At 48.9% G+C, this 13,800-nt stretch overlaps 1 protein-coding gene across 4 annotated transcripts in view; it reads right to left on the bottom strand.

Annotated features, from left to right (window-relative positions):
* MAPKBP1 (mitogen-activated protein kinase binding protein 1) overlaps nucleotides 1–13,800 on the bottom strand; it is a 254,641-nt gene that overhangs the window by 240,605 nt on the left and 236 nt on the right. The gene's annotated exons all lie outside the window — the stretch shown is intronic.

Raw genomic sequence — 13,800 nt, 5'->3', positions numbered from 1 at the left:
CGCCCCCACTGGAGCCAGCAAAGGTAAATATTGAACCGACAGTCGGGTCTGTCGCCGGCTGTTTGGAGGGCTGCAGCGAGACCCCCGTGGGACAGAGGACGGCGTGGGAAGCCTCATTAGGATCCGGAGGCTTCCCCCACCCGAGGTGAGTACCCCCCAGGGGATCTTTTTGATGTTACAGAGTCTCTTTAAGGAATGAAGAGATAAGATAACTCTCTCACTGTGTGGAGGTACGTTTTCTCTTGCCTTATTATCTCCAGCATGATCTTAGTTCTTAGTGAATTGAGGCCATTGCACTGTGTTGCTATGCAGGGAGGCAGAGGGACAATGGAGCGGCATGTGCATGACATCACACGTAGGGCAGGGAAGCAATGTAAGCAATGGGACCGGCTGTCGCTGGGGGTGATTTGATCCACCGGGCAGATCGCTTGCGGGTGGCAAACCACTGTAAACACACCTGCAACACGATGGACTGCTGGGGGCTGAAAGGAATCCTGGTTAATCCTAGTGAAACCTAGTGCGAGTGCGCCCATGCTGAACACATGCGAGAGCGACCATGCTGCACATGAACAGCAGTACAAAGCCACTCGTGTGTGGCCTTTCTTCCGTGCACAAATGGCTTTGTGCTACAGCGCAGGCTAAACCCTAACACACACACACACACACACACACACACACACACACACACACAATACAGCTGTGCTCATACGCTGATGAAAGCCTGTGCGCAAGCCTCTGGAGCATCCACAACCTTCCCACCACTTTTGATAAATACCTGTTTTTTCACATTTGTTTTCTTACAGGTTTATTTTAAAGCTGAAATTAAACATTTCTTGCCTCAATGGCAAGTATAGGGAAATCGCCTGTTTTATTAATGGATTGGATTGCACATTTTGCTAATTGCACGTCTATACTTTTTTTGCATAAAGTATTTAAGAATACCAGGCTGGTGGCTGCTACGTTGGTCCTCTAGCTCCTTCTTGCCAGCAGAGTAAGGCCTTGTTCACTCTATAAATTGCCAGCCCTTGTGATTGGGGCGATTTTGAAAGCGTTTTTACAAGCGCTTTCAGAGCGATTTTGGCATAGTACTTTTATAAGCGATTTTGCAGAGAGATTGATTGTCACTTCCTGACGTCAGTCTCTTTAAGTCTCTTTCGTGAACCCTTTTACCTGGAAATGAATAAATACAATGTATTTATTCATCAAAGCGCTTGGGAAATCTCAATACAAAGCAATTTTTCAAGTGCTTGGCGATTTCCCTATACTTGCCATTGAGGCAAAACGCTGTCATAAGACATTACACAAGCGCTTTTAGAGCGATTTGCAAAATCGCCAGCGCTTAAAAAAAAATTAAAATCTGCAAACACTGATAGTGTGAACAAGTCCTAAGGGCTGGGACCAACCAGGGCGCTTTTGGCAGCGTTTCTGGATCGGCGCGTTTTTTTTTTTGGGGGGGGGGGGGGCGATTAAAAAAATTTAGATAAAGTTATTAATACTTGGCAAATGTCCGGCTGCCGTCCGTAGAGCCGCTCCCTAGCAGAGGAGGTCACGGGCGCTTCTCTGATTGGCCCTAAAGAAGCACCTATTGCATCTTCCTTTACTGGACAGGGTTACGGACGGAACCCGGACATCCAGACACCTGGTAAGTATAATACAAAAAAAAAACAAAAACACTCAAATTGCTAATCAGAAGCTCTGTATAGTTTACTGTACAGTGCTGGCAAGTGCTGGAAACCGCGAGCACAATTGCCCTAGGAATCGATGCACACCGAATGTGCAACAAACCCTAATGCGTTGCAAGCCAGGGCTGGTTCACACTACAAGAGCTTTTTTTTCTAAGCGCTTGTGATTTGAAAGCTCTTGCTAATGTAATACTATGTGTGTGATCTCACTTGAGCGATGTGAGTCAGTAAAAAAATCACCCATATCCTATATAATAATTTACAAGTGTCCCTGTGTCAGTTTAAAAGTGTCAGTGCTTTTGCGCCACTGCGCATGTCAAGCCGTTAAGACAGGAAGCAGGGCGGGCCAGCTGAGCGGGCGGAAGGGTGCGCACTGACTGGCAGCGTGATGAGACCTAGAGCCCGTTTTCTCATTGCCCCGATGTAGTGCTGAAGCTTCCGTTCCACTGGGCTCAGCGGTCCGGAAAAATTGCTATAGAACCAAATTTGCGGTCCGTTCAGCAAATTGTGCGGAACGGACCCACTCTAACAGACAAACTTGAATGGAACCATAAGTTAACATTGTATCCATTTGCATCAGTTAGGATCCGCAAAACAGACCATTTTTTAACGCTAATGTGAACCAGGCCGGTGTATGAATGTTACATTGAGAACCGCTGATCAAAAAAAAAAAATAAAATAAAAAAAAATTAACTCAGATACTTGCCTAATGGCCCGTACTCACGGGCTGCAGAAGTGGCCTGTCGCCAGCACACGTGAGCGTGTGGGCGACAGGCCGGCGACAGCTCCTCGCCAGGTCCCTCCGCGTACACACGCGGAAGAGGGACCAGCGGCGAGACGGAAGCTGTCGCCGACGTTCCTCCTCCCCCCGCCGGAAGCTCCATTTACCACAATGGAGGTTGCTGTCGCTAGTCCGCGTACTCACGCGGACTAGCGACAGTTGCGGGGGAGGTGCGGCGGCGACTGTCGCCATGCGATTGAAACTTTCAATCGCATGGCGACATGAGCGACGGGCGACAGTTCGGGGTGCGCGCGCGCGCGCGCGCGCGCGCGACGGCCCATACTCACGGGCGACCTGTCGCCGCAACACGCGCGCGCCGCGTGTTGAGGCGACAAAAGTCCCTCGTGAGTATGGGCCATAAGACTGCTCTGGGTTCTAATGAGCCTTCCCTCTCCTCTCCTGGTGCCCTCTGTGCAGCTCAGGCTCTCCATTTGAATCCTCCGCCGCGGGGGACTTAGGAAGTCTTTGGAAGCAAAGTCCTCCCAAAGACAAGTGGCTCCATACTGCGCATGAGTGAGTGCGTGAGAGAGGGCACTCGCGCATGTGTAGTGTGGAGCGGCCCAGCAGGAGCACTCGGGCACCCAAAGACTTCCTTTGGAGGCAGAGAGAGCAGTATTTGACTAATTTAGTCAAATACTGCTACAGGAGATCCTGCGCTGGAACAGGCACTGGGAGGAGAGAGGGAAGGGTCATTAGGACCCAGAGCATTCCCTCTCTTTAGGCAAGTATCTGGCTTTTTTAAATCAGTGGTTTCCAATGAGCGTACATTTGAAATCGGCGCCGGTAGACTTGGGCGCAGGATACAGCGTTATATAGCTGATCCTGCTTCTGCACAAGTCCGGGCCGATTTAATTACTATTCCCCCTCCAGGCCGACATGGATAGTGGGGGAATGAAATAATTCGGCTTCCAGCGATTGCTGGAGGCCGAATTATTATGTTTTTAAGCAACTTCGGCTCTGTCTTCTGACGGAGCCGACTTTACTCACTGAGCACTTCAATAGGAATGATTCCTATTGAAGTGTATGGAGGCGCCGGCTGCACCCAAATCTAGCAGCGCTGAAAAGCAATGCTTCGTCCCAATGACACACAATGATAAGCACAATGCTAAGCTGAGCTGCAGTCCTGTTCCTTTATCTCTGCTGCTTCAGCTCCTGTGAGAAAATGTTAAACCAGGATTTTTAGCTGCAGAAGCCCAATTTTACATAAAAGGGTGAAGTTTAAAGAGAACCCGAGGTGTGTTTAAAGAATGTTATCTGCATACAGAGGCTGGATCTGCCTATACAGCTCAGCCTCTGTTGCTATCCCAAACCCCCCCTAAGGTCCCCCTGTACTCTGCAATCCCTCATAAATCACAGCCATGCTGTGAGGCTGTGTTTACATCTGTAGTGTCAGTCTCAGCTGCTCCCCCGCCTCCTGCATAGCTCCGGTCCGTGCCCCCGTCCCTTCCCTCCAATCAGCAGGGAGGGAAGTGATGCAGGCGGGGACTGGAGTTCTGCAGGAGGCGGGGAGAGCAGCAGACTGACACTATAGAGATAAACACAGCCAGCTCTGACAAGCTGTTTGTCAGCAGCGTGGCTGTGATTTATGAGGGATTGCAGAGTGCAGGGGGACCTTAGGGGGGTTTGGGATAGCAACAGAGGCTGGGCTGTATAGGCAGATCCAGCCTCTGTATGCAGATAATATTCTTCAAACCCACCTCGGGTTCTCTTTAAGCATCCTGCTTACTGAGTAGTCAGATGCCAAATATAGAACTACAGTAAGTCAAGGTCAACAATAAAACACCATTCTAGGGCATTGCCAGACACAGGTGTTTATTTCACGGTTTTAATTGTCAGCTTTTTACTTTTTTATTGTTACAGAGCCCTGTATATGAGAAACAGCTGAAGTATTCCGCCATAAAAGCACACTAAATATTCAAACTATTCCAAGCATCTTCATACCAGGTAACTGGAGATACCTTCACTATGGCAGCATGACAGAGGTATGAACAGTTCCCTGTGTACAAATATGTGACAAGATGTGAGAGTCACCTGTGTACACTGCCTTGTTTGTGAACATTGTAGAAACTATTTATCAATGAGGAACTGCGATGAGGAGCCATGGAAGGAAAGTGGGGGTGCAATATCCCATCATTTGCAGAGGTATTAAAACAAACGAAGGAAAATCATGGTCTAGCACAGGCATGCATCAGCTGTTAAGGAACTACAAATCCCACAATGCATTTGCCTTTATGAGTCATGACTGTGGCTATCAGACTCCTGCAATGCATTGTGGGACTTGTTGTTCCTTAACAGTTGGAGGGCCAAGTTTGCCCATGCCTGGTCTAGCATGTAAACACGCTAGATGGAACTTGGCCAAGGGTCCTAGCTGAGAATCTAGCCTATATTCAGGTGCCTCCTGAAATACATAAGGCAAAAGGAATAATAGCAGATATCGTTACCTGGGGCTTCCTCCAGCCCCTAGAAGCCTCTGTGTCCCTCACTGCAGCTCTGCCTTCAGCCATTCTTCTGTAGAGGCCGCCAATGCTGTGGCTTCTGTGCAAGTGCAAATACTCTGGTCAGAACTGCTCTGGGCCATGGAAGCGTGATCACAAGAGGTGCTCTCATGTAGCAGCCTCCAACCCGGAGAGTGGTTGAATGAGGAACTGCGGTGAGGGACACAGAGAGGCTTCTAGGGGCTGGAGGAAGCCCCAGGTAAGTAAATCTGCTATCGTGGCTATCGCCTGAGGTATCCTTTAAAGTTTACCCAAGGTGTGAAAAAGCAAATTAAAGATTAACTGTAACCAAGGATTGAACTTCATCCCAATCAGTAGCATATACCACCTTTCCCGCGAGAAATCTTTACCTTTTCTCAAACGGATCATCAGGGGGCTCTGTATGGCTGATATTGTGGTGAGACCCCCTCCTACAGTGTGATGTCAGCACCTAGGTCCTGACATCACACTGAGGAAGCCTTGTTGCACTGTGGGAAATAACAGCTGTTTCCAACATATTACACATGCTCAATACAGCCATGCTCATACCTAGATGAGAGCGCGACCTCTTCCAAGAATACCAGCACTAGATTGGTGGGGTAGAAGGAGATGGGGAAGCCTTTCCACTAGCCAGAGGCTCCCCTCTACTTAAGTATGTATCTAAATCATACTTTTTTATTATTCTCCTCACAGGTATACAAACTGGTCCGTTAACCTCCCTGGCGGTAAGCCTGACCTAGGGTCGGGCTAGCCGCCGCAGTGGATTGCATGGCCCCAGGAGGATTTTTTAAAATAAAAAAAAATTGCGCTATATGTTTCTAGCACTTCGCTAGCTAATTATGTCCCCCAAGTACCTCCGGTTCCCACCGATTGCCCCCGATCACAGCTGTAATACGTACCCCCCAGGGATCCCGGGATGGCGCAGCCGCAGCCTTTACCTCCAGGCTTCGCTATGGGGAGGATTGGGACTGTGCATGACGTTGATGACTTCATGACGTCATGTCCGATCGTCGGCATAGCGACGAGTGAAGCTGGACCGTGAAGCTGTAGCTCTCGCGGGATCGTGGAGGGATAAGTATTGCCGGCAGCGATCGGGGGGTTTAGTTGGGTGCCGGGGGGCTTGGGGGACATAATTAGCTAGCGAAGTGCTAGCTTAAGCATATAGTGCAAATTTTATTTTTAAAAAATCCTCCCGCGGACGCAGCCTCTAAAACTGCGTACCGCCAGGGAGGTTAAATGACATCAGCTGCTGAGTGCAGTTCCCCTCCTTACACTGCCTGCCGCATTATGTGTCTTGCTTATCTTGTGTGCCTTGTTCCCTTTAGCGTCACTTTGCCCAAGTGTGTTTTGGGAGAAAACTCGGGCCCCACTGTCTTTGCGTTACGCTGTTACATTACAGTTGGCTCCGCTCACATACTGTCATGGCCACGCCCATTTTCTGCCTTCGCATGCCGTACTCGCTCCTATTCTGGTACAGCCCCTTGGAAAACTACTTGAGAACCCCATATGGCCCTTGAGCCCACCCCTGCATTAGACACTAGAGACACAAGCACTCACCTGATCTATTTTATGGAAGGGATAAGTGGCAAGGAGGGTGGGAAGAAGTGAGCAGCACCTCTACAGGAACTTTGCATCAGAGAAGAGTCTGAAGTTCGCACCTAGCTTCAGCGTCTGCTCACAATACGCGGTGCTAAGTTGTACACGCCGTTCAGCAGCGCCACACATCATACTGAGAACTGCAGTCCCATTACACTGGATGGGGTGACATGTCCTAAGCATGAAAATGCTGCAAACTTTAATGCACTGCGCTTGCGGGCGCTTCCTGTTTCGGGTATGCAAAAGTCCACAGAAGCGTATTGTAAAAATACACTACCGTGCATGCGCGCCGCAACGGCAATGTGTTTAACCTCTAGCCGTCCACGTCACGCTAATGGGCGTGGCCGCGACCACCTAATGGCGATCGGCATAAGGTCTTGCAGGCCTGTTTCAAATCATGCATCCCTGCTTGAAGGACCGGGCTCTGCTCCGCCATCAGCCTCCCAGCAGCGATCGCCGCTAGGAGACTGTTAGACGGCGAAACCGCCATCTAATTAGTCTGTACAGCACTGCGATCTAAGGCAGCGATGTACTGGGCAGGGCTGTGGAGTCGGTACAAAAATCATCCCACTCCAACTCCTCAGTTTATGAAACCACCACCTCCGACTTCAGGTACTCAAAATTGCACTGACTCCACAGCCCTGGTACTGGGGACAGCCGTGTCACACGGCTGCCCCCCAGGGGGAGACAGAAGCAATCCGCCGTCATAAGCTGAAGCCTATTACAGCTGATCGCAGTGATTGGCTGGCTTTTGGAGGGAAAGAAAACACATAATAAAATACTCGGTTTTATTATAAATAACTATTATATATATCAAAAACTAACAACTGGGGGCGATCAGACTCCACCAACAGAAAGCTCTGTTGGTTGGTGGGGCGAAAGGGGGGGGGGGGGGAATCAGTTGTGCTGAGCTGTGCGGCCCTGAAGCGAGGCCTTAAAGCTGCAGTGGCCCATTTAGTGAAAAATGGCCTGGTCTTTAGGGGGGTTTAACACTGCGGTCCTCAAGTGGTTAACCTGCCTGGCGTTCTATTAAGATCGCCAGGGAGGCTGCGGGAGGGTTTTTTTTAATAAAAAAAAAAAAAACTATTTCATGCAGCCAACTGAAAGTTGGCTGCATGAAAGCCCACTAGAGGGTGCTCCGGAGGCGTTCTTCCGATCGCCTCCGGCGCCCAGAATAAACAAGGAAGGCCGCAATGAGCAGTCTTCCTTGTTTTGCTTACATCGTCGCCATAGCGACGAGCGGAGTGACGTCATCGACGTCAGCCGACGTCCTGACGTCAGCCGCCTCCGATCCAGCCCTTAGCGCTGGCCGGAACTTTTTGTTCCGGCTACGCTGGGCTCAGGCGGCTGGGGGGACCCTCTTTCGCCGCTGCTCGCGGCGGATCGCCGCAGAGCGGCGGCGATCAGGCAGCACACGAGGCTGGCAAAGTGCCGGCTGCGTGTGCTGCTTTTTATTTGAGCCAAATCGGCCCAGCAGGGCCTGAGCGGCAGGCTCCGGCGGTACTGGACGAGCTGAGCTCGTCCAGACCGCCCAGCAGGTTAAAGAACCCCACGTCACCATAGACTACCTTGGCTTCCGGGCGGATGCAGATCGCCGCACTGTAAAGTAGTTCTGCGCTAGCATTAAACAGGGCATAAACTTTCATTAAGCTACGGCAGCAGTGCGACAATTTGCCGCACCGCCACGGTGTGAAAGGGTCCTAAACCCTTGTACACATGCTAGTTGGTTCTGTTTGGTTCTAGTTGGTTCCGGCAGGCCACACTGCTAAACTGTGACCAATGAGCACCCTATTCTCATGCTTACCCCATCCACTGGAAGACACTCCCTCACATGCAGCTGCCTTTTGTACCTCTTCCCCTCTTCACTGAGCAGTACACTGCAGAGCAGCGCATCTGTATAGGGTACAGATTCTCATTAAAGAGAACCAAAAGCAGGAAATATTTGGAGGCTGCCCTATGTATTTAGCCAGACAGCCCCCCATGGAATCAGATCTGAGTGCAGCTGCAGCCGTGCTCAGACTCGACATGTTGCAGTTCTCTGCCGCCCTGTAACACCACCACATATCAGCCCTCGACACACGTGGTGTTACTACCACTGAAATTCTGCTGCATTTAAATTGCACTGGCGGGAGGCAGACAAGATGCTGAACTGCTTGGCAGGGGCACAGCCTCCCATGTAAAAGATGCCTTAACCACTTTAAGATTGCGTCACGCCAATGGGCATGAACATGGTGGCTCCCCCAGGACCTGGGGTGCGATCAGAACCCGCCAAAAGAGCGCTCTGTTGGTGGGGAGAAAAGGAGGGGGGGGGTCTTTAGGGGGGGGTTTAACACTGTGGTCCTCAAGAGGTTAATTACATTACCAAACCCTCATCCCCCACAATATAGGCATAGTGACCTCTGAACTGGGGGGGGGGGGGGGGGGGGGCGACAGCACTGGAATTCCTGCACCAAGATAAAGATCACCAGCGTCCCTTTGCCAAGATTTATGCTACACAGAGACCGTCTGCACGGTTATCACCATGTTCATCCAGCGCACAAGTTCAGCCCATTTCTATAGATCATTGGAGCACCAGATGCTCTGCACCAAACCCACATGGTTATCAAAGCATAGGATTCACACAGGGAGACACTATGCTTTCTGCAGATGCACACAAAGGAATTTGAGTTCTGGGCGGTCAATGGCTCCAGGCTAAACACAGACATCAGAAGACCATTATCACTTATATATAAAGCACCATCATCGTCCGTGGAGCTGTACAGAGTACAATGCAGACTACAGCGGGAACCAAAAATATATAGTTCTTGCGCAGTACAGTCCTAACATTTAGTAACACAAATACAACATGCACACATAGTTCAAGCACTAAAAAATAACCTCCAGCAACACAGGTTCATGTGATAGAATAAGTAATGCAGAGATGGGTAAATACTAGATGGAAGATCTCACCCTTGCCAGTTTATTGTCTTTCTAGAGAGTAGAGATACCAGATAGGGTGATGAAGGGGCCTAGCAGATGAGGCAGCCAATCTTGACCTCTGCTACAGAGGTGGATAAATCTCTATAGGTGGGGGGGAAGCAACAGATTAAAGAGAACCCGCACCTTGTCGCTAGCAGGCTGTTTACCTTTGTGCTGCCTGTCTCCGCCTACTCTATATTGCCACTCCCCGCCTGTGTCCCATCCCTCCCCGACTCCGTAAGCTGATTGGAGGGAAGGGACGCAGGCGTGGAGTGGCGATATAGAGGAGGCGGGGCAGCGGCGGTGACAGGCAGCACAAAGTTATATAGCCTGCTAGTGATAATGTACAAATATGTGTGTATGAACTCTGCTGGGACAATGATCCCAAAGAGATACATTAGCAGCAGCGCTTTGCTGTTCGCCGGCGATCAACAAAGCACTGAAAAGCGCTCACGTGTGAACCAGTCCTGAGGGAAATTATATGAAATGCAGACAGTGGGAGACTTGAGTTCATAGAGTGCAGTGGTCAGGGGCTGAGAGACAGCATCGAGTGTCATCATTGTAGAAGTCATACTGGAAATGGAATGAGCACATTTATTGACCCAGGTCTTGAGCGTAGATGGAGAAGAGATCCAAAAATGGAACCTTGTGGTACTCCAACAGACAGCAGGAGGGGGAGGAGCTAGCACTCACATAGGAGACAAAGAAAGAGTTCCCCGACAGGCAATATATCGAAGAATGGGTTAATCCAATCCACTGCAATCATTTATATCAAAACAATGCCTCCTACACCAAACCCCTAATATCTCTGTGAGGTTGCAGTTTCCCAAATGTTCGTATCCAAACAACACACACAGACACCATTTAAGGCAAATGAAAACCTCATATCATACACACGTTAGAGACGGTTCTTGGCTGAGGGGACCAATTGGGGTAGTCTCTTCTAGGATATTCGCAGTGCTGAATATTTTGGCTAAGTACATTTTTCTCCTCAGCCTTCCTGCTTGGAGCCGCACCATTGTCCCATCTCCCACCTCCTTAGCAACAGAACAAGTTGCTAGCCTCTGAGTTATCGATGAGTCTGTACAGTACTCAGCCCCTATACTCCGTTCACGATACTAAATATGTGTGTGCACACCTTAAAAGGCACCTGAAGTGAGAGGGATATGGAGGCTGCCATATTGATTTCCTTTTAAACAATGCAAGTTGCCTGGCAGCCCTACTGATCTTTCACACCTCAGAAGTGTCTGAATCAACCATCTGAAACAAGAATGCGGGAAATCCAGGTCGAATGTCTGATCTGAATGCTTGGTCAGGGTCTATGGATAAAAGTATTAGAAGCAGAGGATCAGCAGGACAGCCAGGCAACTGGTATTGCTTAAAAGTAAAAACCTAAGGAAACCTCAATATCCCTCACTTCAGGTGGCCTTTAAGTTTGCACTTTAATATTTATTTATTGTATTTATAAAGCGCCAACATATTACGCAGAGCTGGACATTAATTTAGGTTACAGACAATATTTAGGGGTGACATACAGCAATATGGGAATACAAGAAAACCAGATCACACACCATAGTATGAGTACCAGGTAATGCTTAGTCCGTCACTGGATGGGAGCATGGAGATTAGGCAAGTTAGGTCCCCTTAGATGCATAGCATGGGTTCACAGTAATGGAGGTGCAAGATCAGGTAGGACACAAAAGGAGGAGGCTGCCCAAAGGCTTACAATCTAGAGGGAGAGGTGAGGACACGAAAGATAGGGGACCAGAGTTCAGCTGTGGGTTTAGAGCAATTGTGAGGGGTGGTAGGCCAGAGTGAAAAGGTGAGTTTTAAAAGCCTTCTTGAAGGTGTTGAAGGAGGGGGCTGCCCTAATGGGTGGAGGTAGGGAGTTCCATAGTGTTGGAGCGGCTCTTGAGAAGTCTTGGAGGCGTGCATGGGACTGGGTGATGCGGGGGACGGTCAGGCGAAGTTCATTGGAGGAGCGGAGTGAGCGGATTGGTGTGCATCTCTGAGTAAGATCAGAAATGTAGGTCGGACAGGTTTTGTGGACGGATTTGTAGGTCAGACACAATATCTGAAATCTGATTCTGGACTGGATAGGAAGCCAGTGGAGGGATTCACGGAGGGGAGCCACCCTAGTGGAGCGATGGGAGGAGTGGATAATTCTGGCTGCCGCATTCATGATGGACTGCAGTGGGGCTATTCGGGAGACCAGACAGAAGGGCATTGCAGTAGTCGAGGCGGGAAATTATGAGGGCATGGATGAGGAGTTTGGTGGTGGCAGAGGTCAGGAAAGGGCGAATCTTACAGATGTTACGAAGGTGGAAGTTGCAAGACTGAGGTTTTGGATGTGGGGAGTGAAGGAAAGTGTGGAGTCCAGGGTGACACCCAGACAGTGGGCTTGAGAGGTAGGGCCAATGGTAGTGTGGTTAACAGTGACCTGCACATCTGGGAGGTTCAATATAAAGATCATTAGTGAATGAAATGAGGAAGAATGTCGTGCAGTCAGGTTATCCCTGCACACCCCACTGCCCCATCGCAAGCCTGAGCTCTGTAGCAGCACAATTCAGTGGAGAAGTACCACCATTTAGACAGTCACACAAAAAGGTAAAGAAAAGCAGGGCTGAAACTGATACAGACCAGTCTCCTATTGTTTGAGCAATGTGACCTTGGACATCCCTGCACACAAGATTGCCATCTCAACTGTCACATCCACAGATCCCAGTTAATAATGAATAAGCAGCGAGCACACACACATACTGAATGATCCCAGCTCACAACGCAGCACCACTGTACATCAGCCATGACCCTTTTCTCACACACCACTATCTATCCCTATGTGCATATGGTCAGAGAACACTGTGTACACATGACCTTACTATCCAAGTACTCTACAAACATTCCACTGAGCCTCTTGCACAGAACTCCTCTATCCCACAAACACCACACAGTACTCAACCAACTTCACCAAAATCCTCCCAGAATTGGCTTTTACGTAGTGTCATTAGTTTGGGAGTCCTGTTAAAGTGGACCTGAACATTCTTTCAGCTCTAAAAGATACACAACAGCATAATAACCTTTAAAGAAAAACATTTCTCTGTTACAGCTGATTCAAGTCCATCAATAAATCTGCAGTGTATCTACATCCTGCTTTCATGGAAGCAGACATAGGGTTAACATCCTCTGCTCACAACATAGCTGCTCTATGTGGCAGAAGAGACTCCTGAGCTGAAATTGTTAATGGTCACCGTAATGTAAGGAGTAAAATGGATTAACTATTCAGTTCCAGTAGCCCCGGAGAGCAACATAAGAAACCCACATGGGACATGCACAACACACGTCAATCTGGATACCTAAACTGTCAACATTTAGCATGCATACACCATGGAAGACTTATTTGGGGGCCTGGGGGTACCTGGGCAGCACAGTGGCATAGTGGTTAGCGCTCTCACCTTGCAGCGCTGGGTCCCCGGTATGAAACCCAGCTGGGGTTTGTATGTTCTCCCCATGTCTGTGCGGGTCTCCTCTGGGCACTCTGGTTTCCTCAGACATCCCAATAACATACAGATAAGTTAATCGGCTTCCCCCTAATTTGGCCCTAGACTACGACATATACATAGACATATGACTATGGTAGAGATTAGATTGTGAGCCCCTACGAGGGACAGTTAATGACAAGACAACATACTCTGCACAGCGCTGTGGAAGATGTTGCCACTATATAAATACTAAAATAATAATATTGCTTGTTGCAGTCAATTATAGTAAGTATATAAATTATATTATACAAACCTTAATAAGTATTAATTTATGTTATATAGAAGGGGTCTGGAAAACAGACAGATACAGGAGAAAGATATGTCAAGGGGTACTGTAACTGACACAAGGTTACTAACAACAGGGTGCACATACACACACAAGGTACACTGTATCTGCTATAGTAATGCTGAGAAACACTGATCTAGTACACACAGGCTGCTGATACAGTCACACTGCCCATCCTTTCATAAACTCATTACCACCTTATATATTTACAAACACATAACTGACTTTCTGCCTCCATAGAGACCCAGGAACACAACACATGCAGGGTGTGCACAGACCACAGCAGTAACTCTATGGAGAAGAACACACAAAACAGCAGCATGACAGATATACTTATATAGACATGGAGAATAGTGAGATTGGTGAGTGTCCAGATAACAGTGCTGGGATTACAGCCCACAGATGAGGGATCATCAGTGAGGGATCAGAGATGCACAAGTCGCCCTCTCAGGCATTTCATGTGAAAGCTGCTGTGTTATAATAT

Source organism: Hyperolius riggenbachi, chromosome 9 (assembly GCF_040937935.1).
Source record: "Hyperolius riggenbachi isolate aHypRig1 chromosome 9, aHypRig1.pri, whole genome shotgun sequence".
Lineage (NCBI taxonomy): Eukaryota > Metazoa > Chordata > Amphibia > Anura > Hyperoliidae > Hyperolius > Hyperolius riggenbachi.
Note: the sequence above shows the minus strand (reverse complement) of the source record. Positions and strands in the feature narration are given on the sequence as shown.